This window comes from Musca domestica, unplaced genomic scaffold, assembly GCF_030504385.1.
Source record: "Musca domestica strain aabys unplaced genomic scaffold, Musca_domestica.polishedcontigs.V.1.1 2, whole genome shotgun sequence".
Classification (NCBI taxonomy): domain Eukaryota; kingdom Metazoa; phylum Arthropoda; class Insecta; order Diptera; family Muscidae; genus Musca; species Musca domestica.
The window spans coordinates 15,412,749-15,436,217 of NW_026712249.1; the positions used below are offsets into that span (position 1 = coordinate 15,412,749).

The following is a 23,469-nucleotide window of genomic DNA, read 5'->3' on the forward strand; positions in this document are numbered from 1 at the left end:
AGCGTAAAATGCTAGGCCCTGTGCTTTCGTCCGCCTGCTGTAATCCCACTAGAGTCAAAACGAATAAAGATAGGAAGATAAAATTTTGCACAGATCGGTCTTTTGTCTGCAGGCAGGTCAAGTTCGAATTTGGGCTATATCGGTTCACGATATCGTATAATCCCCATATAACGGTACCCGCCGATATTCGGTATTGTGCCAATATTGTCTATATAGGTCCTCTCTATCGTATATGGGGGATAACTGAACCTCCATATTTCCGGTATTTTGATGATTTTAGCCACATTTTTTAATAGAATTGTCTAAAAATCAATACTAGAAGTTTTTTCTAAGCCCTTTACTACCTGGAAGAGAAATGTCTATATGGGTCGTATAGCCTCCATATAACAGTACCTCCCGATATTCGGTATTTTGGCGATTTTAGGGACATTATTCACCGGAGTTCTTTCAAATTTCGTATTTACAACTCGTAATGGGTACTACAGCCTATGACCAACAAATGCATATGCAGTCCCACGTCTTCGTATAGCCCCGATATAACGATACCTCCAAATATTCTGTATTTTGATGATTTTAGCGACATTATTCACCGGGATTGTTTCCAATTTGGTATTTGAAGTTCGTAAGGGGCACTACAGTCTAAGACAGAATATTGTCTATGCAGGTCCTGGTCTTCCTATATAGGTCCCATATATCAGTACCACCCTATATTCGGAATTTTGACAATTTGAAGTACAATATTCACCGAAATTGTTTGAAATTTCGTATTTGAAGTTCCTAATAGGTACTACAGCCTATGACGGAAAATTGTCCGTGCAGGTCCAGGTCTTTATATAGGGCCCATATATAAGTACCTCCCTATATTCGGTATTTTGATGATTTTAGCGACATTATTGACGAAAGTTGCCTTCGAAGGTCCACGTCTTCGTATAGACCCCAATATAATGGCTATATTGGGTATTTTTGAGATTTTAAGAGAATTTTTAACGGATGTTATTTTATTTGTTCCAAATGGAGGTGGATATTCAAAGTTCGGGCGTGCCGAACTTACTGCTTTTTACTTGTTTTAAATCAAATTTTTTTTTTTTTTTTTTGATAAAGGAAATTTCGGTGAGGAAAATAAAACACTAGCAAACATCATTAGCAGTCCTCACAATATGACCGCCACAAAATAAGAATCACGACTTATACCACAATTTATTCCTTTTAGTCACAATTTATTTATATTTTAGCGACATTATTCACCGGGATTGTTTCCAATTTGGTATTTGAAGTTCGTAAGGGGCACTACAGTCTAAGACAGAATATTGTCTATGCAGGTCCTGGTCTTCCTATATAGGTCCCATATATCAGTACCACCCTATATTCGGAATTTTGACAATTTGAAGTACAATATATTGTTTGAAATTTCGTATTTGAAGTTCCTAATAGGTACTACAGCCTATGAAGGAAAATTGTCCGTGCAGGTCCAGGTCTTTGTATAGGGCCCATATATAAGTACCTCCCTATATTCGGTATTTTGATGATTTTAGCGACATTATTGACGAAAGTTGCCTTCGAAGGTCCACGTCTTCGTATAGACCCCAATATAATGGCTATATTGGGTATATTTGAGATTTTAAGAGAATTTTTAACGGATGTCATTTTATTTGTTCCAAATGGTGGTGGATATTCAAAGTTCGGGCCTGCCGAACTTACTGCTTTTTACTTGTTTTAAATCAATTTTTTTTTTTTTTTTTTTTGATAAAGGAAATTTCGGTGAGGAAAATAAAACACTAGCAAAAATCATTAGCAGTCCTCACAATATGACCGCCACAAAATAAGAATCACGACTTATACCACAATTGATTCCTGCTGCGTTCCGAGTTATTTATTCATTTTTTCGTACAAAGACTGTTTGCTGCTTTATAAGTCCTCTCTATTTAGATTACTATTCCTTGTAAACTTTCAAAACGCTAATGCTTTTGTTCGCACTTTCAAATGGAATTTTGGACAAAACTGACAACAACAATAGCTCTGTTCCAGAAGCTGCAAAGATCTACAAGTTTTGCAATTTTTGAGGTATCTTAAATCAATAATCGTAGTAATATTTTATACATTCTTGCAGTTCTGGAACAGAGCATATAATTACAAGGAGGGCAACAAAATAGCCGATGAAAACTCAAGTAATCGATTTTCTGTGGCCTTCGACTTCGACGAAAATTGATAGTTGAATAAATCACCTTTACACTCGGAACTTGAAAACTCGGAAAATCGATTATTGCTTCCCATTACCTATTTCCAAGTTTGGCACAGCCATTTCACATTTACAGTATTACTAACTCTTGATTTTACTTGCCAAAGAGGTCAGCTGAAAATGTGCACATTCGGTTGGCCACCAGAACTCAAGCGCCGGTCATGGCAATGGTGTGGGCCGCCATAACAGCCGATGGCCCCTCTCCGCACGTATTAATCGACCGTGGCATCCGAATAAATGCAGAATATTATCGCGAAAATATTCTGGAGGGTGTATTAAAGCCTTGGGCATGCAAACACTGTGGCCGCAGACCTTGGACATTCCAACAGGACTCAGCACCATCGCACTCAGCCCGCGCCACTTCATTTTCAGCGCACAATGCCCATCAAAATCTCCGGATACCAATCCGTTGGACCTATCTGTGGTGTCTGGAATATTTTGGAAAGGAAGGTTGGCAAAGCAAGTGCTTCGCCGGGAATGGGCCAAAATACCACAGAGCAACATTTGGGCAGCGTGTGACGGTTTCATTGGCCGTTTGAAGGCCATATTTCGTGCCAAAGGTGACCAATTCGAACAAATCTAAACTTTTTCTAAAATTTGATGCTATTTCCGACATTTTTGCTGTCGTTCAATAAAATTTAAACAAAAAAAAAATGTAAAAATTATGGCGTTTGTCTTTGTTGCAGTTTTTTTTATCTCACCCTGTATACACAGAAATCAGAGATGGAAACCAGTTTTTTATTCTGGGAAATTTGAAAAGGTAAATTACAGAAAATGCAGAGATGGAAAGTCTTATTTGAAATGACTTAACCTCCTTAATTTTATCATGGAAATATCAATCGTAGATTTAAAATAAATTCTCATACACCAATGAGTCTGAATTATGCTCATTATTGAACCTCATTCATGTACTCACTTCAAACACATTTTTTTTGAAATCTTTAATACTGACCCACATATCATTAGACGACAGATACTCTTTTTCACAAGCAATTATTATGAAGAAGAAGAAGAAGAAAAAAGTTACAACAATAGTTTATTTGTTTGGCGATTTGGTCGTTAAAGAAAAAAATCTCCCCTTCTTTTTCAGATGAAATAGCTACCTTTGGTTTGTCATCACCTCGCTTTTGTTTCAGCGGAAATGTTGTGGGGCTTTATGCTTTCAAGTTTACAGAGGTGAACAACGGCGACAGAAACAATGATGGTAATGACGATGATGGTCGACTGATTCGGGGGAGACTCGTCATCACGTTCTCTGTTAATTTTTATGGAGTTTTTTATACCCTACACCACAAGGTGGTCAGGGTATTATGTCTTTGTGCATTTGTTTGTAACAGACAAAAGGGAACGAGATAGACCCATAGTTCCTTTTGATGATCTGCATAGAATCACATTCTGAGTCGATTTATGCATGTCCGTCCGTCCGTCCGTCCGTCTGTCCATGTATTTTTGTAAACAAAGTACAGGTCGCATTTATTGCCCGATCCAGATGAAATTTTGCACAAATCATTCGTTTGGCCCAAGGACGAACCCTATTGAAATTGGAGATAATCGGTCAAAATTTAGATATAGCTCCCATATATATCTTCGTCCGATTTGCCTCCTATTGTGCACCAAATGTGTAATATCAGTCCGAATAGTATGAAATTTTGCACATACAACCAAATTAGGCCTGAAAATAAGTATGCCAAATTTGATCGAAATCGGTTCAGATATAGTTATAGCTCCAATATATATTGTTCATCCGGTTTGTTATTTTTGTCCTCCGCAGCCATAATATGCACTCTGCAACAACAATATTTGGGGAAATATATTAAATGCAGCTCAGAAATACATTTGCTAAATTTTATCGAGATCGGTAAGGATTTGGATATATCTCCCATATATAACTTCGTCCGATTTACCTTTTATTGTGCACCAAACGACTAATATTTGCCCAAATGGGATGAAATTTGGCACTTACGATCGAATTGAGTCTAGAAGCTAGTATGTCAAATTTGGTGAAGATCGGTTCAGATATAGCTATAGCTTCCATATATATTGTTCATCCGATTTGTTATATTTGTTACCCACAGCCGTAATATGCACTCCGTAACAACGATATTCAGGGAAATATATGAAATACAGCTCAGAAATATCTTTGCCAAATTTTATCAAGATCGGTTCAGTTTTGGATATAGCTCCCATATATCTAATGGGCAACACAAGTCCGAATTTAAAAGATACAAATGCATCGGCATATTTAGTCCTTTGAACTTTCAATTGTAATTATAATCATAGCGTGGAGTATGATTGAATTCTCCCATAAAAACTTTTAATTTTTATGTGGAGCTCTACTAAATTAGCAAAGTAGTGTAGGGTATCATAAAGTCGGCCCCGCCCGACTTCAAGACTGTTTTTTTTTTTTTTTTTTTTTTTTTTTTGCCTGCCATTGTCATTCATACACAATCAAACGCACCGAAATAATGAGACTCGTTGTTTGACGAGCGACCGGCTGACAGTAGAAACCATATTCAAATACAATTATTTTAGGTTTTTGAAAACAAAAATACAATTCCAGCGTCTCACGTTTAGTACATCACTGGGTTGTGATGCGGTATTACTCTTCCACGGAAAAGTACCTAATGTCTTCATGTCACTATTTCACATTTCCGATAGAAAATATCGTAAAAAATTATCAGCAAAATGTTGCTCTAAGTTATTCCTAAAACTAGTCATTACACATATAGATTTTTATAGCCTCCACCATACATAGTATGTAGGGTATATTAAGTTCGTCATTCCGTTTTTAACCCATCGAAATTATCATTTTTTTATATATTCTTGATCAGCGTAAAATGCTAAGCCCTGTCCGATCGTAATCACGACAGAGTCAAAACGAATAAAGATATGAAGCTAAAAGTTTGTACAGATCAGTATTTTGTCTGCAGACAGGTCTAGTTTGAAGATGGGCTATATCGGTCCACGATATCGTATAGCCCCCATACAGCGGTACCTCCCGATATTTGGTATTTTTATGATTTTAGCCACATTTTCAATGAAATTGTCTGAAAAGAAACACAAGGAGTTCCCTTTATGTACTTTATCCTCTGGAAAGGAATTGTTCGCATAGGTCCACGATATCGTATAGCCCCCATACTACGATATTTGATATATTGACGATTTTAGAGACTTTATTCACCGGAGTTGTTTCAAATTTCGTATTTAGAGTTCATAATTGGAACTATGACAGAAAACTGCAGGACCATGCCTTCGTACAGGCCTCATATACCTATACTCGGTATTTCAGTGATTTTAGCTACATTGAATTGCCTAAGCAGGTTCTTGTCTTCGTATAGACACCAATATAATGGCTATATACGGTATTTTTAAGATTTTAACAGAATTTTTGGCGAATGTTATGAATTTTTTTTTTTTTTTTTTTTTTGAAAATTGCCAAATTTGTTTCAAAGTTCGGCCCGGCTGAACTTATGCTTTTTAAATTGTTTTAATATAAACCAAACTTTGTGTCATACATTTTGCAATTATATTTTTGGTTTGCGAAAAAATCTACTGAATTTTTGTCAAAAAAAAATTGAAAAAAAAAAACACGGAAATTATGGAAAAGAATTTGATGATCCATTTAAATACCAATTTTTAGACAAATGTGGCAAAAAATCATATAATTGCTGAATTTATGGTGGTACCGTTATATGGGGGCTATACCAAAACATGGATCTGTGTACACTATGTTCCGCCACAAGAGCTAGAGCCCATTATGAACTAAAAATACCAATTTTTTGACAAATCCCTGGAAAAATGTGGCAACAATTATCAAAATACCGGCTATCGGGAGGTACCCTTATATGGGGGCTATACAAAACGGTGGACCTATATATACAATGTTTCGCCACCGGAGCTAGAGCCTATTGTGAACTACAAAAAACTATTTTTAGACAATTCTGTGGAAAAATGTGGCAAAAATCATAGAAATACCGGCTATCGGGAGGTACCCTTATAAGGGGGCTATACCAAAACATTGACCTGCATACACCATGTTCCGCCACAGGAGCAAGAACCTATTACGAAATAAAAATGCCACTTTTTGGACAAATAAGTGGGAGAATGTGGCAAAAATCATCTAATTACCCAATAAAGGGAGGTACCGTTATATAGGGGCTATACCTCAACGTGGACCTACACATATAATTTTTAGCCACACGAGCTAGAACACATTATACCCTACATATACCAATTTTTAGGCAATTCCGTGCAAAAATGTGGCAAAAATCATCTAATTACCGAATATATGGAGGTATCGTTATACAGTGGTTTCTATTTACCTGCATCAACATTAGCTGCGCATTGGCCTTTGCAGACCAAAAAACTTTTTTTATGCCATTTTTTTCTGAATCCCTTTATTTGAATTGTATTTAAGTGCCCAATCGATAGCTGCTCATTGGACATTCCTGCCTCGAAAATTTGGTAATTTTTTTTAATTTGGTTACAAAAGTTGTATTTATCTGCACAAGAAAATGTTTTGCAAACTCAAAGAAGACACTAAAAACTACCACTTCGTTTTGGTTTTTGTATTCGCAAAAACTAAAAGATGGTTATGCTGGATAAAACACCACTGATGCTCAAATACATATGTCGTGAATTTGTCTCTCTGAGTTTGTCTATCCATTGCTTAACTACTTTTGATGAGCTAAAAGAGAACACTCTTTTGTTTGAAGTTTCGATGACGCTAATGGTGGGCATTGCTTGCCTAGACAATTCATGAGAATTATGAATTATTTATTTTATGTTATATTGTTGTGTTTAATATAATTAAACCACTTAATAAATGTGTTATAAACTTTAAAAGATTCCCCATTGATTTTGGCTGGCTATTACACGTACGTAAGTAAAATAAAGATTGCTGCATTGTTGTGCACGAATAGAAAATTAAAGATACCTGCACTTTTTGTGCACTTAAGTAAAATTAAAGATACCTGCTTCATTGTGCAGAAAAATGCAATGAAGCTACCTGCATTTTGGGCATTGCTGCACAAGATGTCGTGCAATTTTTGATTGTGCAGGTAAGCAAAAAATACTGTATGGGGGCTATACCAAAACCTGAACCGATATATCTCGATATATATCGACTTAGAATTTTATGCTGATTATGAATATATATACTTTGTGGGGTCTACGAAGAATATTTAAGGATGTTATGAACGGAATGACAAAATTAATATTTTCCCCTTTCCAAGGTGAAGGTTATAAAGAACGTCCGAAATTCACTCCATTTGACCTGATATTAGCCTATATTAGCACAATAAACCTGAAATCGCAATAAGGATATATATGGGAGCTATATCAAAATCTGAAACGAGCTCAATTACATTTGGCAAAGGTTATTACGAGCTCTATAAGATATCTAATACCAAATATCATTGTTGTGGAGTGGATATTACGCATGTGAAGAACTTAAAGCACCAAATCGGATGAAACATATATATGGGAGCTATAGCTATATCTGTACTTCCTTCTATACTGGTTTAGGTCGGATGTGACAAAATTCAGGTCATTTGGGCTGATATTAGCCATTTAGTGTACAATTAACCCTAAATCGGTTGAAGATATATATGGGAGCTATATCCAAATCTGATGAACTGATCTTGATAAAATTTTGGCAGAGATATTTCTGGGCTGTATCTGATATCTGGTACCAAATATCATTCTGGTGGGATGCATATTACAAATGTAAGAAACTTAAATACCAAATCGGATGAAACATATATATAGGTGCTATAGCTACTTCTGAACAGATTTTCACCAAATTTTAAATACTTGTTTTTTTTGGATGAATTCAGTCGGAATTGCACAAAGTCAGTCCATTTGGACTGGTATTAGCCATTCTCTGTGCACAATAAACCTGATATCGAATAAACTGCAACCAACTTCAGACTGCTCTCATTTCTAAGCCACTCTTCTGACAGCTGTAAAAATTATTCCAGTGACAGCTCATTATATTGTTAACAAGCGTACAGAAGCATTTTGTTGAGAATTTCCCAGTTCCAAAGTTATTCGTGATGGAATTCAAGCGTGATAGTGCGATTTCTTTATATTTGGCTGAAAACCCACAAGTGGCTATCGTTAGAGCACTCCAGCATTTAATTGTGTCTCGTACAATCGCTCGTTACCATGATACTGGTAGCGTAGCCCGACGTCAAGGAAGTGGACGGAAGAAAACAGCAACATCAGCAGAAATGGTTCGAAAAGTAAAGAAGCGACTTGATCGAAACCCGCGTCGCAGTGGCCGAAAAATGGCTGGTGAGCTGAACATATTGCAATATTCCATTCGGCAAATATTGAAATATTAGCTCGGTGTAAGCGACCAAAATGATCGTGTTTACCTGCAAAAGAGGTCAGCTGAAAATGTTCACCTTCGGTTGGCCACCAGAACTCAAGAGGCGGCCATGGTGATGGTGTGGGCCGCCATAACAGCCGATGGTCGTTTTCCACTCGTAATAATCGACCGTGGAATCAGAAAAAATGCCGAATATTGTCGCGAAAATATTCTGGAAGGTGTATTAAAGCCTTGGGCACGCAAACATTTTGGCCGCAGACCTTGGACATTCCAAACGAACTCAGCACGCGCCACCCAAGAATGCTTACAAAATGAGGTTCCTTGCTTCATTTCCAGCCTATAGTGGCCATCAAAATCTCCGGATACCAATCCGTTGGACTATTTTGTCTGGAGTATTTTGGAAAGCAAGATTGGCGCTAAAAAAATACCAAAGTGTCGATCATCTCAAGCAAGCGCTTCGCCGCGGATGGGCCAATATACCGCAGAGCAACATTCGGGCAGCGTGTGATGGTTTCATTGGCCGTTTGAAGGCCATAATTCGTGCCAAAGGTGAGCAATTCGAAGAAATCTAAACTTATTCTAAAATTAGATGTTATTTCCACCATTTTTTGCTTTCATTCAAAAAATATTAAAAATTATGGCGTTTGACTTTGTTGCTTTTTTATCTCACCCTGTAGGTCTAGGGATTATACAAAAATCCACGATTTTTGGTATTCAAAATATAATTAAACTCACAATTTCAGCTCTCCAAAAATATTTAAAAAAACCGCCGCTCTTTGAGGTCGGATTCGAGTAAAGAATGAAAATCGCTTAAAGTCGAGCGGGAACACTCCTGGGATTTGAAAAAAACAAAACGAGCAAAACTCTATTTCGACTCGGCAGAGAGTGAAGAGTAAACTCCCTATTGATGCCGCTCGGGAACAAGTTTCACTCACTGCTTTGATTTAAAAAATCCACTAATTTGGGGCTACAAAAAAAAATATTTAAAAATCTTCGATTTTGTGTCTCCAAAAGATTTTGGGTCTCCAAAGTGTATTTTAAAATCCACGATTTTGGGTCTCCAAAGTGTATTTAAAAATCTACGATTTTTAACAGATGACCAATTCGAACAAATCGAAACATATTCTAAAATTCGCTCCTATTTCCGACATTTTTTGCTTTCATTCAATAAAATTAAAATAAAAAAAATAAAAATTATGACGATAGACTTTTTTGCAGTTTTTTAAATCTCACCATGTATATACTTTATTATGTTTAAAATTATTATTCCGATGAGTTACAAACGGAATGAAGATCTTAATATATCCATCCTCCATACTATGTATGGTGGAGGGTATAAAAAAACAAAAACTTATTGAGCCTTACATTTTCCAATCATTCATTTGAAAACGTGCTCTGAAAAGTCCTTCAAGACTAATTTCATAAATGCCATAACCTTTTCTATTCAAGTGATTCCAAAATCTTTTATAAAACCAAAAAATATTGAAATTTATGTTATTGTATTCGTAAAAAGTCCATGTAAGTTGATCTCCAGAATTTTTTTAAAATAAACTTTTGACCACTGGGCTTTATTAAAAAATCGAGTAATACTTATATACAAGAGACCCACAGGTAATATTTTATGTGTAGAAGGACTTATATTTCATAAATAAAGCTATCTATAAAACCTAAAGAAGACCTTCTGGTATCCGATTTGAAGTTTCATGTCCCACTCCCATAATTCGTGACTTATTTTTTATTTTAGTGTGCCTTTCCAAACTAGTTTCAAGGCAAGCCTTATAATTTCACCTTTTTTCGGAAAAGATGATATCTATGAGACTCATTGTTGTGATCACATACCGCTGATAGTTTGACGTCCATAACCTATGCCTATTACAAAAAAGAAGATAAGTATGCCTAGCCCTCCCTCCCTCTATTTGTATAGCTTTCGGTATGCTCTGTAAAGTAAAATAAAACGAAGCAATTGTTTGTGCGTGGGGAGGGGGATCCATTGTGTGATATTCAAACAATAGACAGCGGAATTGTCTTCTCAGTTTAGAGGAGATTTTAATCTAGATAAAAAAGCAACAACAACAACAGCAAACGTCGTCGCTTTGTCTGATTGTGGTGACTATGGGTAGCGTTGCTATTGTTGTTGTTGTTGGTTATTTGTATTTGACCTACATTGATGTGATGTGGGGTATTGTTTGGCCGTCGGTTAAGTGAACAAAGTAATTTAAGAATGACTTTAGAAATTGTCGTGAGGTGTTGAAATGTAAACGAGAAGGTTTCGGAGATACTCTCTTCTCTCTTTGCTGGTATGAAATCATGATAGACGTTGACGATCGGCAAATATTCGAGTTTGTTAGTTTCGTTTTGAAAACATTACACGCTGTAATAGAGAGTAATATGGAGTTAAAATAACGAAGAAATTCTCCAGATTTGTCAGAATTTTCTAAAAATGCTTTGGAGCATCATAGGACTCAAAACAAATCATATTTTCAATTTATTTTTGAAGAACACAAAACTCATTGATCAGTTTAATTTTATTATATTTCTAGTGGAGGAACACACGGCCCAAATAATTTTTAAATAATATTTTCAAAAGTCATACATTTTAGAGTAAAAAGGTAGACATTTTTGGATGACCGATATTTTTAATAATTTTGGAGTCCAAAATTATGTATTTTTTAAACAAAATTTAGAACCGATATTTTTTATTTATTTTATATTATTTTATTTTTATTTTTTGAAGCCAATACCCGAACACTTTTTAAATATTTGTTGTGGGACTGCAATAAATAAAATAATTTTAAACAAATTTTTAAAACTCAAAATCGTGGATTTTTTAGAAAAATGTCAGCGTGGGTTTTTAAATATATTTTGGAGACCCTAAATCGTGGATTTTTAAAAATATTTTTTGAGACCCAATAACGTGGATTTTTAAATATATTTTGGAGAACCAAAATCGTGGATGTATTTAAATATATTTTGGAGACCCAATAACGTGGATTTTTAAATATATTTTGGTGATCCAAAATCGTGGATTTTTTAATATATTTTGGAAACCTAAAATCGTGGATTTTTAAATATATTTTGAAGACCCAAAATCGTGGATTTTTAAATATATTTTGGAGATCCAGAATCGTGGATTTTTAATATATTTTGGAGACCCAATAACGTGGATTTTTGAATATATTTTGGAGACCCAATAACGTGGATTTTTGAATATATTTTGGAGACCCAATAACGTGAATTTTTAAATATATTTTGGAGACCCAATAACGTGGATTTTTAAATATATTTTGGAGACCCAAAAACTTGGATTTTTAAACATAGTTTGAAGACCCGAAATCGTAGATTTTTTAAATATATTTTGGAGACCCAATAACGTGGATTTTTAAATATATTTTGGAGACCCAATAACGTGAATTTTTAAATATATTTTGGAGACCCAATAACGTGGATTTTTAAATATATTTTGGAGACCCAATAACGTGGATTTTTAAATATATTTTGAAGACCCAAAATCATGGGTTTCTAAATATATTTTGAAGACCCAAAATCATGGGTTTCTAAATATATTTCGGAGACCCAAAATCGTGGATTTTTAAATATATTTTGTAGACCCAAAATCGTGGATTTTAAGTTTTTTTTGAGACCCAAAATCGTGGACTTTTAAATATATTTTGTAGATCCAAAATCGTGGATTTTTAAAAATATATTTTGGAGACCCAAAATCGTGGATGTTTTTAAATAAATTTTAGAGACCCAATAACGTGGATTTTTAAATATATTTTGGAGACCCAATAACGTGGATTTTTAAATATTTTTTGGAGACCCAATAACGTGGATTTTTAAATATATTTTGGAGACCCAATAACGTGGATTTTTAAATATATTGTGGAGACCCAAAATCATGGATTTTTAAATATATTTTGGAGACCCAATAACGTGGATTTTTAAATATTTTTTGGAGACCCAATAACGTGGATTTTTAAATATATTTTGGAGACCCAATAACGTGGATTTTTAAATATATTTTGGAGACCCAATAACGTGGATTTTTAAATATATTGTGGAGACCCAAAATCATGGATTTTTAAATATATTTTGGAGACCCAATAACGTGGATTTTTAAATATTTTTTGGAGACCCAATAACGTGGATTTTTAAATATATTTTGGAGACCCAATAACGTGGATTTTTAAATATATTTTGGAGACCCAATAACGTGGATTTTTAAATATATTTTGGAGACCCAATAACGTGGATTTTTAAATATATTTTGGAGACCCAATAACGTGGATTTTTAAATATATTTTGGAGACCCAATAACGTGGATTTTTAAATATTTTTTGGAGACCCAATAACGTGGATTTTTAAATATTTTTTGGAGACCCAATAACGTGGATTTTTAAATATTTTTTGGAGACCCAAAATCGTGGAGTTTAAAAAATATTTTTTTGAGACCCAATAACGTGGATTTTTAAATATATTTTGGAGACCCAACAACGTGGATTTTTAAATATTTTTTGGAGACCCAATAACGTGGATTTTTAAATATTTTTTGGAGACCCAAAATCGTGGAGTTTAAAAAATATTTTTTTGAGACCCAATAACGTGGATTTTTAAATATATTTTGGAGACCCAACAACGTGGATTTTTAAATATTTTTTGGAGACCCAATAACGTGGATTTTTAAATATTTTTTGGAGACCCAAAATCGTGGAGTTTAAAAAATATTTTTTTGAGACCCAATAACGTGGATTTTTAAATATATTTTGGAGACCCAACAACGTGGATTTTTAAATATTTTTTGGAGACCCAATAACGTGGATTTTTAAATATTTTTTGGAGACCCAAAATCGTGGAGTTTAAAAAATATTTTTTTGAGACCCAATAACGTGGATTTTTAAATATATTTTGGAGACCCAACAACGTGGATTTTTAAATATTTTTTGGAGACCCAATAACGTGGATTTTTAAATATTTTTTGGAGACCCAAAATCGTGGAGTTTAAAAAATATTTTTTTGAGACCCAATAACGTGGATTTTTAAATATATTTTGGAGACCCAATAACGTGGATTTTTAAATATATTTTGGAGACCCAATAATGTGGATTTTTAAATATATTTTGGAGACCCAATAACGTGGATTTTTAAATATATTTTGGAGACCCAAAATCATGGATTTTTAACTACATTTTGGAGACACAAAATCGTGGATTTTTAAAAATATTTTTTGGAGACCCAATAACGTGGATTTTTAAATATATTTTGGAGACCCAAAATCATGGATTTTTAACTACATTTTGGAGACACAAAATCGTGGATTTTTAAAAATATTTTTTGGAGACCCAATAACGTGGATTTTTAAATATATTTTGGAGACCCAAAATCATGGATTTTTAACTACATTTTGGAGACACAAAATCGTGGATTTTTAAAAATATTTTTTGGAGACCCAATAACGTGGATTTTTAAATATATTTTGGAGACCCAAAATCATGGATTTTTAACTACATTTTGGAGACCCAATAACGTGGATTTTTAAATATATTTTGGAGACCCAAAATCATGGATTTTTAACTACATCTTGGAGACCCAATAACGTGGATTTTTAAATATATTTTGGAGACCCAAAATCATGGATTTTTAACTACATTTTGGAGACCCAATAACGTGGATTTTTAAATATTTTTTGGAAACCCAAAATCGCGGAGTTTAAAAAATATTTTTTTGAGACCCAATAACGTGGATTTTTAAATATATTTTGGAGACCCAATAACGTGGATTTTTAAATATATTTTGGAGACCCAATAACGTGGATTTTTAAATATATTTTGGAGACCCAATAACGTGGATTTTTAAATATATTTTGGAGACCCAATAACGTGGATTTTTAAATATATTTTGGAGACCCAAAATCATGGATTTTTAACGTGGATTTTTAAATATATTTTTGAGACCCAAAATCGTGGATTTTTAAAAATATTTTTTTGAGACCCAAAATCGTGGATTTTTAAATATATTTTGGAGACCCAATAACGTGGATTTTTAAATATATTTTAAAGACCCAAAATCATGGGTTTCTAAATATATTTTGGAGACCCAATAACGTGGATTTTAAAAAATATTTTGGAGACCCAAAATCATGGGTTTCTAAATATATTTTGGAGACCCAATAACGTGGATTTTAAAAAATATTTTGGAGACCCAAAATCGTGGATGTTTTTAAATAAATTTTAGAGACCCAATAACGTGAATTTTTAAATAAATTTTGGAGTTTTAAATAAAATTTGGAGACCCAAAATCGTGGATTTTAAAAAATATTGTTTTGAGACCCAAAATCCTGGATTTTAAAAAATATTGTTTTGAGACCCAAAATCGTGGATTTTTAAAAATATTTTTTGAGACACAAAATTGTGGATTTTTAAATCAGAGCAGGGAGTGAAACTTGTTCGAGAGCGGCATAGTTTCAATAGGGAGTTTACTCTTCAATCTCTGCCGAGCAAAATAGATTTTTGCTTTTTTTTTTTGCTTCCAAGAGTGTTCCCGCTCGACTTTAAGAGATTTTCAACCTTTACTCGAATACGAAATAAAAAAGTGGATTGTGAGTTTAATTATATTTTGGATACCAAAAATCGTGGATTTTTGGATAATTCCAGGACTTACAGGGTGAGATAAAAAAAATTCAAACAAAGTCAAACGCCAAAATTTTTACATTTTTTTTAAATTTTTTGAATGAATGAATAAATTTATTGAATGAAATCAAAAAAATTTCGGAATAGCATCAACTCTTAGAATAAGTTTAGATTTGTTCGATTTGGTCACCTTTGGCACTAATTATGGCCTTTAAACGGCCAATGAAACCGTCACACTCTACCCGAATGTTTTTCTGCGGTATTTTGGCCCATTCCCGGCGAAGCGCTTGTTTGAGGTGATCGGTATTTTTTAGAGCCAACCTTGCTTTCCAAAATACTCCAGACACAATAGTCCAACGGATTGGTATACGGAGATTTTGGTGGCCATTTGGTGCGCTGGAAATGAAACGAGGAAACTCATTTTGTAACCATTCTTGGGTGGGGCGTGCTAAGTGCGATGGTGCCTAGTCCTGTTGGAATGTCCAAGGTCTGCGGTCAAAATGTTTGCATGCCCAAGGCCTTAATACACCCTCCAGAATATTTTTGCGATAATATTCGGCATTTATTCTGATGCCACAGTCGTCGATTAATACGAGCGGAGAGCGGCCATCGGCTGTTAATGCGGCGCCATGGCCGGCGCTTGAGTTCAGGTGGCCAACCAAAGCTGCACATTTTCAGCTGACCTTTTTGGCAAGTAAACACCATCGTTTTGTTTGTTTACAAACTGCTGGACAACGAATGTTTTCTCATCGGAGCGGAGAAAACCAAAGTCGGCAGTTCACCAAGCGAACAACTCTTTAGCTCTTTTGAGTCGTTTTTCTTTCTGTTGTGCGGTGTAAGTTCTTGCACTTTTTGGAATTTCAATGGCGTTAGCCCGAGCTGATTTTTCAATATTTGCCGAATGGAATATTGCGATATGTTCAACTCACGAGCCATTTTTCGGCCACTGCTACGCGGGGTCTCGATCAAGTCGCTTCTTTACTTTTCGAACCATTTCTGCTGACATTGCTATTTTCTTCCGTCCACTTCCTTGACGATGGGCTACGCTACCAGTATAACGGTAACGAGCGATGGTACGAAACACAAAAGATTTGTTCAAATTTAAAAGGTGGAGAATTTTAAAGCTGTATGGCCACTTGTGGTTTTCCAGCCAAATATCAAGAAATCACACTATCACGCTTGAATTCCATCACGAATAACTTATTTTCTGGAAAATTCTCACCAAAATTATTTGGATGCTTATAAACAATATAATGAGCTGTCACTGGAATAATTTTAACACCTGGACCTAAATCAAGTATTTCTTAATTAATTGATTTTAAATATCCAAAATAGTGAATTTTTAGGTGACTAATTCTGCAGTATGTCAAAACTATCACCGTCGATTCATAAAATATAATATTCTTTTTGGAAGATTATTTGACCCAAAATTTTAAACTTTTGATTTTTTTTATTTATTTTTTTAATTTTTTTTTTTTTTTGTTTTGAAGACCATAGAACCCGAAATCGTAGTTTATTAATACTCTTTTTTTTGAGGAAAAATTTAAGGATTTCGTATCGAAGATTTTTAAATGACTTCGAAGTACTCGAAGATTCTTTTAGGGACCGAACCTCTTCCCAAATAAAAAAAGGAGATTCAAAATCGTGAAATTATTGTTTTAAGGGCACATGTTCGTGGATTTGTTAATGTGTTGGTCCTCAAAACTCATTTATAAATTCAACGTTTTTGGGCCCTCAAAAAATAATTTCAAGATTTTGAGATCTAAAGATCTTTCAAGATCTAAAATCGAGTTTATTTTTTCCAAAGTTATGCGTTTATTTACTTTTGACGACTCAATAAAAGCCCATTGTTAACAATTACATAGTGGTTTTCTCTCGCTCTCTTCAATTGGAAGCGAAATATTGTGCAATTTCCACTTGAATTGAATGGAATTTATTTGTATTGAAAAACAAATACAAAAAAGTATTGAAGTACCATCATCAGCACCTCCTCCTTGTACTTTGATTTTGGCCACCTGTCCCGCACATCACACAGAGTTCAAAAGCGACATTGCATGATGAATGTCTGTCTGTCTGTCTGTCTGCCTGTGACTGGCGGCAAAGCAAATTTGATGATCGTGTTTGTCGCTTAAGTCTTTTGTTTGCACTGTGGGTAACTTGGAATGGTGACAAACCCAAATATTGCTGTTGTTGTTTATTTTGTTGTAACACCAATAAGTTGTTCAACTCGCCAAATATTTACTGAAAACTACTTCATTAACTTGATTTGAAAAGTAAGCAAAACTTCAAATCAAAATAGAGGTTTCGGAGGTCATCCAAATGGAGAAAAAATAATAATTATTAACGGGCACTGCTTTGGTGTTTACACGAATGGGTGTGTAAGATTTTACAAACGCTTCACAAGGTTTTGGGAATTTCCAAAAAAAATTAATTGGTCAGATGCATGCGGGAAAAAATGTTAAAATTGAAATTAAAATAATCTTTAAGAATTCTACGATTTTTGGAAAAAAAAAATTTAAAAAAATCATGATTTTTGAAAAAAATAATCTTTAAAAATTCCACGATTTTTGGAAAAAAAAATATTTAAAAAATTTATGATTTTTGGAAAAACATTCTTTAAAAAATTAATCATGATTTTTGACAAAATATCTTTAAAAAAAACCACGATTTTTGGAAAAAAATTTTTAAAACAATCCATGATTTTTAAAAAAATATTCTTTAAAATATTCTTTCTGAAACTATATTCCTAAAAATTCCATGATTTTTGAAAATAAATTCTTTGAAAAAATATTGTTCAAAAAATCTACGATTTTTAAAAAAAAAAATCCATGATTTTTGAATATTATTTCTTTAACAAATCCACGATTTTTGAAAATAAATTCTTTAAAAAATCCACGATTTTTGAAAATAAATTCTTTAAAAAATCCACGATTTTTGAAAATAAATTCTTTAAAAAATCCACGATTTTTGAAAATAAATTCTTTAAAAAATCCACGATTTTTGAAAATAAATTCTTTAAAAAATCCACGATTTTTGAAAATAAATTCTTTAAAAAATCCACGATTTTTGAAAATAAATTCTTTAAAAAATGCACGATTTTTGAAAATAAATTTTTTAAAAAATCCACGATTTTTGAAAATAAATTCTTTAAAAAATCCACGATTTTTGAAAATACACATAAGTCTGTTTTTACACGGTCTTTTTGTACAGGGTTTTGATATAACACGGTTTGAAAATTGAATATTTTTAATTTTTTTACACTATTTTATTCCATTTAGCACGATTTGAAATTTTATGTACTTAAATTTTTTTGTCAAATTTAAGTTTTGCGAAGCTGGTCAAAGCAAATGTGAATAGCACTAATTTAGGGGAATTCCCTTTATATGCATACAATAAAATTTACTGGTCAGAGCAATTGAAACGTGTTAACATTTTGTGAACTGTCAATGCAATAAGACGTGTTTGGTAAAAAAAATAAAAAAAATTAAAAATTCTTGTTTTTCACTAATTTTAATAGGTTTTAGAGATTAGGAACAAATTACCCATTTTTGTATAAGATCAATGTCTATTTTACACGGTTTTTTTTTACACGGCTTCTTCTGGAACCAATCTACCGTGTAAAAACAGATTTAGGTGTAAATTCTTTAAAAAATCCACGATTTTTGAAAATAAATTCTTTAAAAAATCCACGATTTTTGAAAATAAATTCTTTAAAAAATCCACGATTTTTGAAAATAAATTCTTTAAAAAATCCACGATTTTTGAAAATAAATTCTTTAAAAAATCCACGATTTTTGAAAATAAATTCTTTAAAAAATCCACGATTTTTGAAAATATATTCTTTAAAAAATCCACGATTTTTGAAAATAAATTCTTTAAAAAATCCACGATTTTTGAAAATAAATTCTTTAAAAAATCCACGATTTTTGAAAATAAATTCTTTAAAAAATCCACGATTTTTGAAAATAAATTCTTTAAAAAATCCACGATTTTTGAAAATAAATTCTTTAAAAAATCCACGATTTTTGAAAATAAATTCTTTAAAAAATCCACGATTTTTGAAAATAAATTCTTTAAAAAATCCACGATTTTTGAAAATAAATTCTTTAAAAAATCCACGATTTTTGAAAAATAAATTCTTTAAAAAATCCACGATTTTTGAAAATAAATTCTTTAAAAAATCCACGATTTTTGAAAATAAAATCTTTAAAAAATCCACGATCTTTGAAAATAAAATCTTTAAAAAATCCACGATTTTTGAAAATAAATTCTTTAAAAAATCCACGATTTTTGAAAATAAAATCTTTAAAAAATCCACGATCTTTGAAAATAAAATCTTTAAAAAATTCACGATTTTTGAAAATAAATTCTTTAAAAAATCCACGATTTTTGAAAAAATAACCTTTAAAAAGTCCACGATTTTTGAAAAAAAAATCTTTAAAGAATCCATGATTTTCGAAAAAAATACTTTTTAAAAAATTCACTATTTTTGATTTTTTTCTTAGAAAAAATATTCTTTAAAAAATCCACGATTTTTGACTTTTTTCTTTGAAAAAAATATTCTTTAAAAAATCAACGATTTTTGATTCTTTTCCTTTGAAAAAATATTCTTAAAAAAAATCTACGATTCTTGAAAAAATAATCTTTAAAAAATTCACCATTGTCCATTTTTTCTTTGTATTTTTTCAAAGAAAAAATGGACAATGGTGAATTTTTTAAAGATTATTTTTTCAAGAATCGTAGATTTTTTTTAAGAATATCCACGACTTTTGAAAATAAATTCTTTGAAAAAATATTTTCAAAACATCCAAGACTTTTGAAAATAAATTCTTTGAAAAAATATTCTTAAAAAAATCCACGACTTTTCAAAATAAATTCTTTGAAAAAATATTCTTAAAAAAATCCACGACTTTTGAAAATAAATTCTTTAAAAAATATTATTTAAAAATTCAAGAAAAAAATCTTTGGAAATGTATTCTTAATTATTGGTCAGAGGTCCATAAAAAAAATTCTTTAAAAAATCCACGATTTTGGAAAAAAAATCTTTGGAAATGTATTCTTTAAAAATCCACGATTATTGGTCAGAGGTCCATAAAAAAAATTCTTTAAAAAATCCACGATTTTGGAAAAAAAATCTTTGGAAATGTATTCTTTAAAAATCCACGATTATTGGTCAGAGGTCCATAAAAAAAATTCTTTAAAAAATCCACGATTTTGGAAAAAAAATCTTTGGAAATGTATTCTTTAAAAATCCACGATTATTGGTCAGAGGTCCATAAAAAAAAATCTTTAAAAAATCCACGATTTTGGAAATTTATTCTTAAAAATCCACGATTATTAGTCAGAGATCCATAAAAAAATCTTTAAAAAATCCACGATTATTGGTCAGAGGTCCATAAAAAAAATTCTTTAAAAAATCCACGACTATTGGTCAGAGGTCCATAAAAAAATTCTTTAAAAAATCCACGATTATTGGTCAGAGGTCCATAAAAAAAAATTCTTTAAAAAATCCACGATTTTGGAAAAAAAATCTTTGGAAATGTATTTTTAAAAATCCACGATTATTGGTCAGAGGTTCATAAAAAATCTTTAAAAATGCATGATTTTTGGCAAGAGGTCCATAAAAAATTCTTTAAAAATCACGATTATTGGTTAGAGGTCCATAAAAAAAATCTTTAAAAAATCCACGATTATTGGCTTTTTTTTGAAAAATATTCTTTAAAAAATCCACGACTTTTGAAAATAAATTCTTTGAAAAAAATAATCTTTAAAAAATCCACGCTTTTTTTAAATAATAATGTTTAAAAACCCATGACATTAGAATATAAATTCTTTTAAAAAATATTTTTTAAAAAATTCACGACTTTTGAAAATGAAAAAATATTTTTTTTAAAAATTCCACGATTTTTGAAAATAAATTCTTTGGAAAAATATTCTTTAAAAAATCTACGATTTTTGAAAATAAATTCAGAGGTTAGAGGTCCATTAAAAAAAATTTTAAAAAAACCCTATGGTCCCAAAAAATATCCTTTCAAAATCCACGATTATGGGTCTTAGAGTTAATTAAACAAGTAAAAAAGCTGTAAGTTTGGCCGGACCAAACTTTAAATACCCTCCACAATTTGGAACGAATTTGGCAATTCTCAAAAACAATAATATCCGTTAAAAATTCTGTTAAAATCTTAAAAACACCGAATGTAGCTGTTATATTACAATATTCAAATACGAAACTTAAAAAAAATGGTGAATAATTTCGCTAAAATCATCAAATACCGAATATCGGGAGGTACCCTTATATGGGGTCTATTCGAAGACGTAGACCTTAGGCTGTAATATACATTTCGAACTTCGAATACCAAATTTGAAACAATTCCGGTTAATAATGTCGCTAAAATCATCATCATACCTCATCGGGAGGTACCGTTATATGGCGCCTATACAAAGACGTGGACCTGCACTGAAAATTTTCTGTCTTAGACTGTAATGTCCATTACGAACTCTAAATACGGAATTTTAAACAATTCTGGTGAATAATGAAGCTAAAATCATCAAAATACCGAATATTGGGAGGTACTATTATATGGGGATATAGGAAGACGTGGACCTCCATACAATTTTTTTTCTGTCTTAGGCTGTATATTCCATTACAAGCTTCAAATACCAAATTTGAAACAATTTCGGTGAATTATGTCGCTAAAATCATGGAAATACCGAATATCGGCAGGTACCATTATATGGGTTCTATACCAAAACGTGGACCTACATGGCCCATTTTCAGTACTAAAAGTCCTGCAGATATAATATAAATTTGAGTAAAATTTTATCAATCTACTTCAATTTGTTCGGAAGCTAGAGTGATTTCCACAGGATGACAGACGGACGGACATCGCTAAATCGACATAGAATATTATGCTGATCAAGAATATATATACTTTGTGGGGTCGAGGTGTTACAAACGAAATGACAAACTTAATATACCCTCCATACTATGGTGGAGGGTATAAAAAGCTTCTTTCCATAATCCAACATTATTGAGGATCCAAAAAAAAAATTCCAGGATTATTAGTTTGAAGATCCATAAAAAATATTCCATAGAAATCCGCGATTATTGGTCTGAAGTTCCATTAAAGATATTCGATAATAAAATCAGTTACAGAATATTACAAAAAAAATACAATGGTAATATGTACATTTGTTTCCCCATAATTTTTCACTGTGTAACCAATATTGAGTCCGAACTACCAAAATTGTGGTTACCTTCAAAATAAACTACACTGCAGTGCAAACGAACCGAGCAAGGTCCAACGACTAAAAGAAAAACAAAGCATAATACAGCCCCTTCCCGCCAAACCACACGCTTGCCTCTTCTGCAGCGACGACCTAAGTCGTCTTCGTAGTTTTAAGCTATCGTCCAAAACCATGACGATGACTGGGTTATTGGCTAATTGAAAACAAAAGTGATTGGCGACAATGGCACCGTCACCGTCACCAGCACCACTACCACCAACACCACTAGTCCGGTTGTCGATCAGAGCCTCTGGTTTTTATATCGGTTAATTATGAGCCGACGTCTTTGGCCGTTATGATTATGTTGAGGTTAAATGGAAATTTTGATGATCATGTTTTTTGATTTGGCCAAGCGACCGTTAAAACAATGGTTACCTACAAAGAAACGCATTTCATTTTGATTGGCATAAATATTTATGAAGTTTTTACCCACCTTTTTCGAGTTTGGTTTCGCCTTAAACCACCGCTACTAAAATCTTTTGGAAATCATCCACACAAATGCAATTCAAAAGGAAAAACTTCAATATTTTGCATACAAATTATTTCGTTTAACACAAATATTTTTTTTTAGTTGGTAAAACAACCCACTCTCTCTCTCTCTTCTCCACGATTTTACTTGCTCTCTTTTCTTTATTTGTTGGTTACAATTTCTTCTTGATTTTCCTTCGTTTACATTATTTAACTTCTTTCACATCATTTCTCTCATTCACATATTGCATTTTTCCATATAATATTTTTTGATTATTTCAATTTTATTTTATTATTTTTCAGAGATGACTTGGCTTTTATGTTGTTTTACTTCTTCTTTGACTTTCGAAACCGAGTTATGGTTGTGTATAAGTGTGTGCGTGCATGCAATGTTTATGTTTTTATTTGCACATACATTTTACAGACGAATGAAACTCGCGCGAGTTTTAGCTTTTCTATTTTAACCGTAATGTAAGAAACCGTTATTGATGTCTATACGCGACCACGATTAGTTAATA

At 32.4% G+C, this 23,469-nt stretch overlaps 1 protein-coding gene across 1 annotated transcript in view; it reads right to left on the minus strand.

Annotated features, from left to right (window-relative positions):
- Positions 1-23,469, minus strand: part of LOC101888359 (uncharacterized) — a 101,104-nt gene extending 77,635 nt beyond the window's left edge. Inside the window, exon 1 of the mRNA XM_059121851.1 lies at positions 22,917-23,469. The gene's annotated coding sequence lies outside the window, so the exon portion shown is untranslated. The remainder of the gene's footprint in view (positions 1-22,916) is intronic.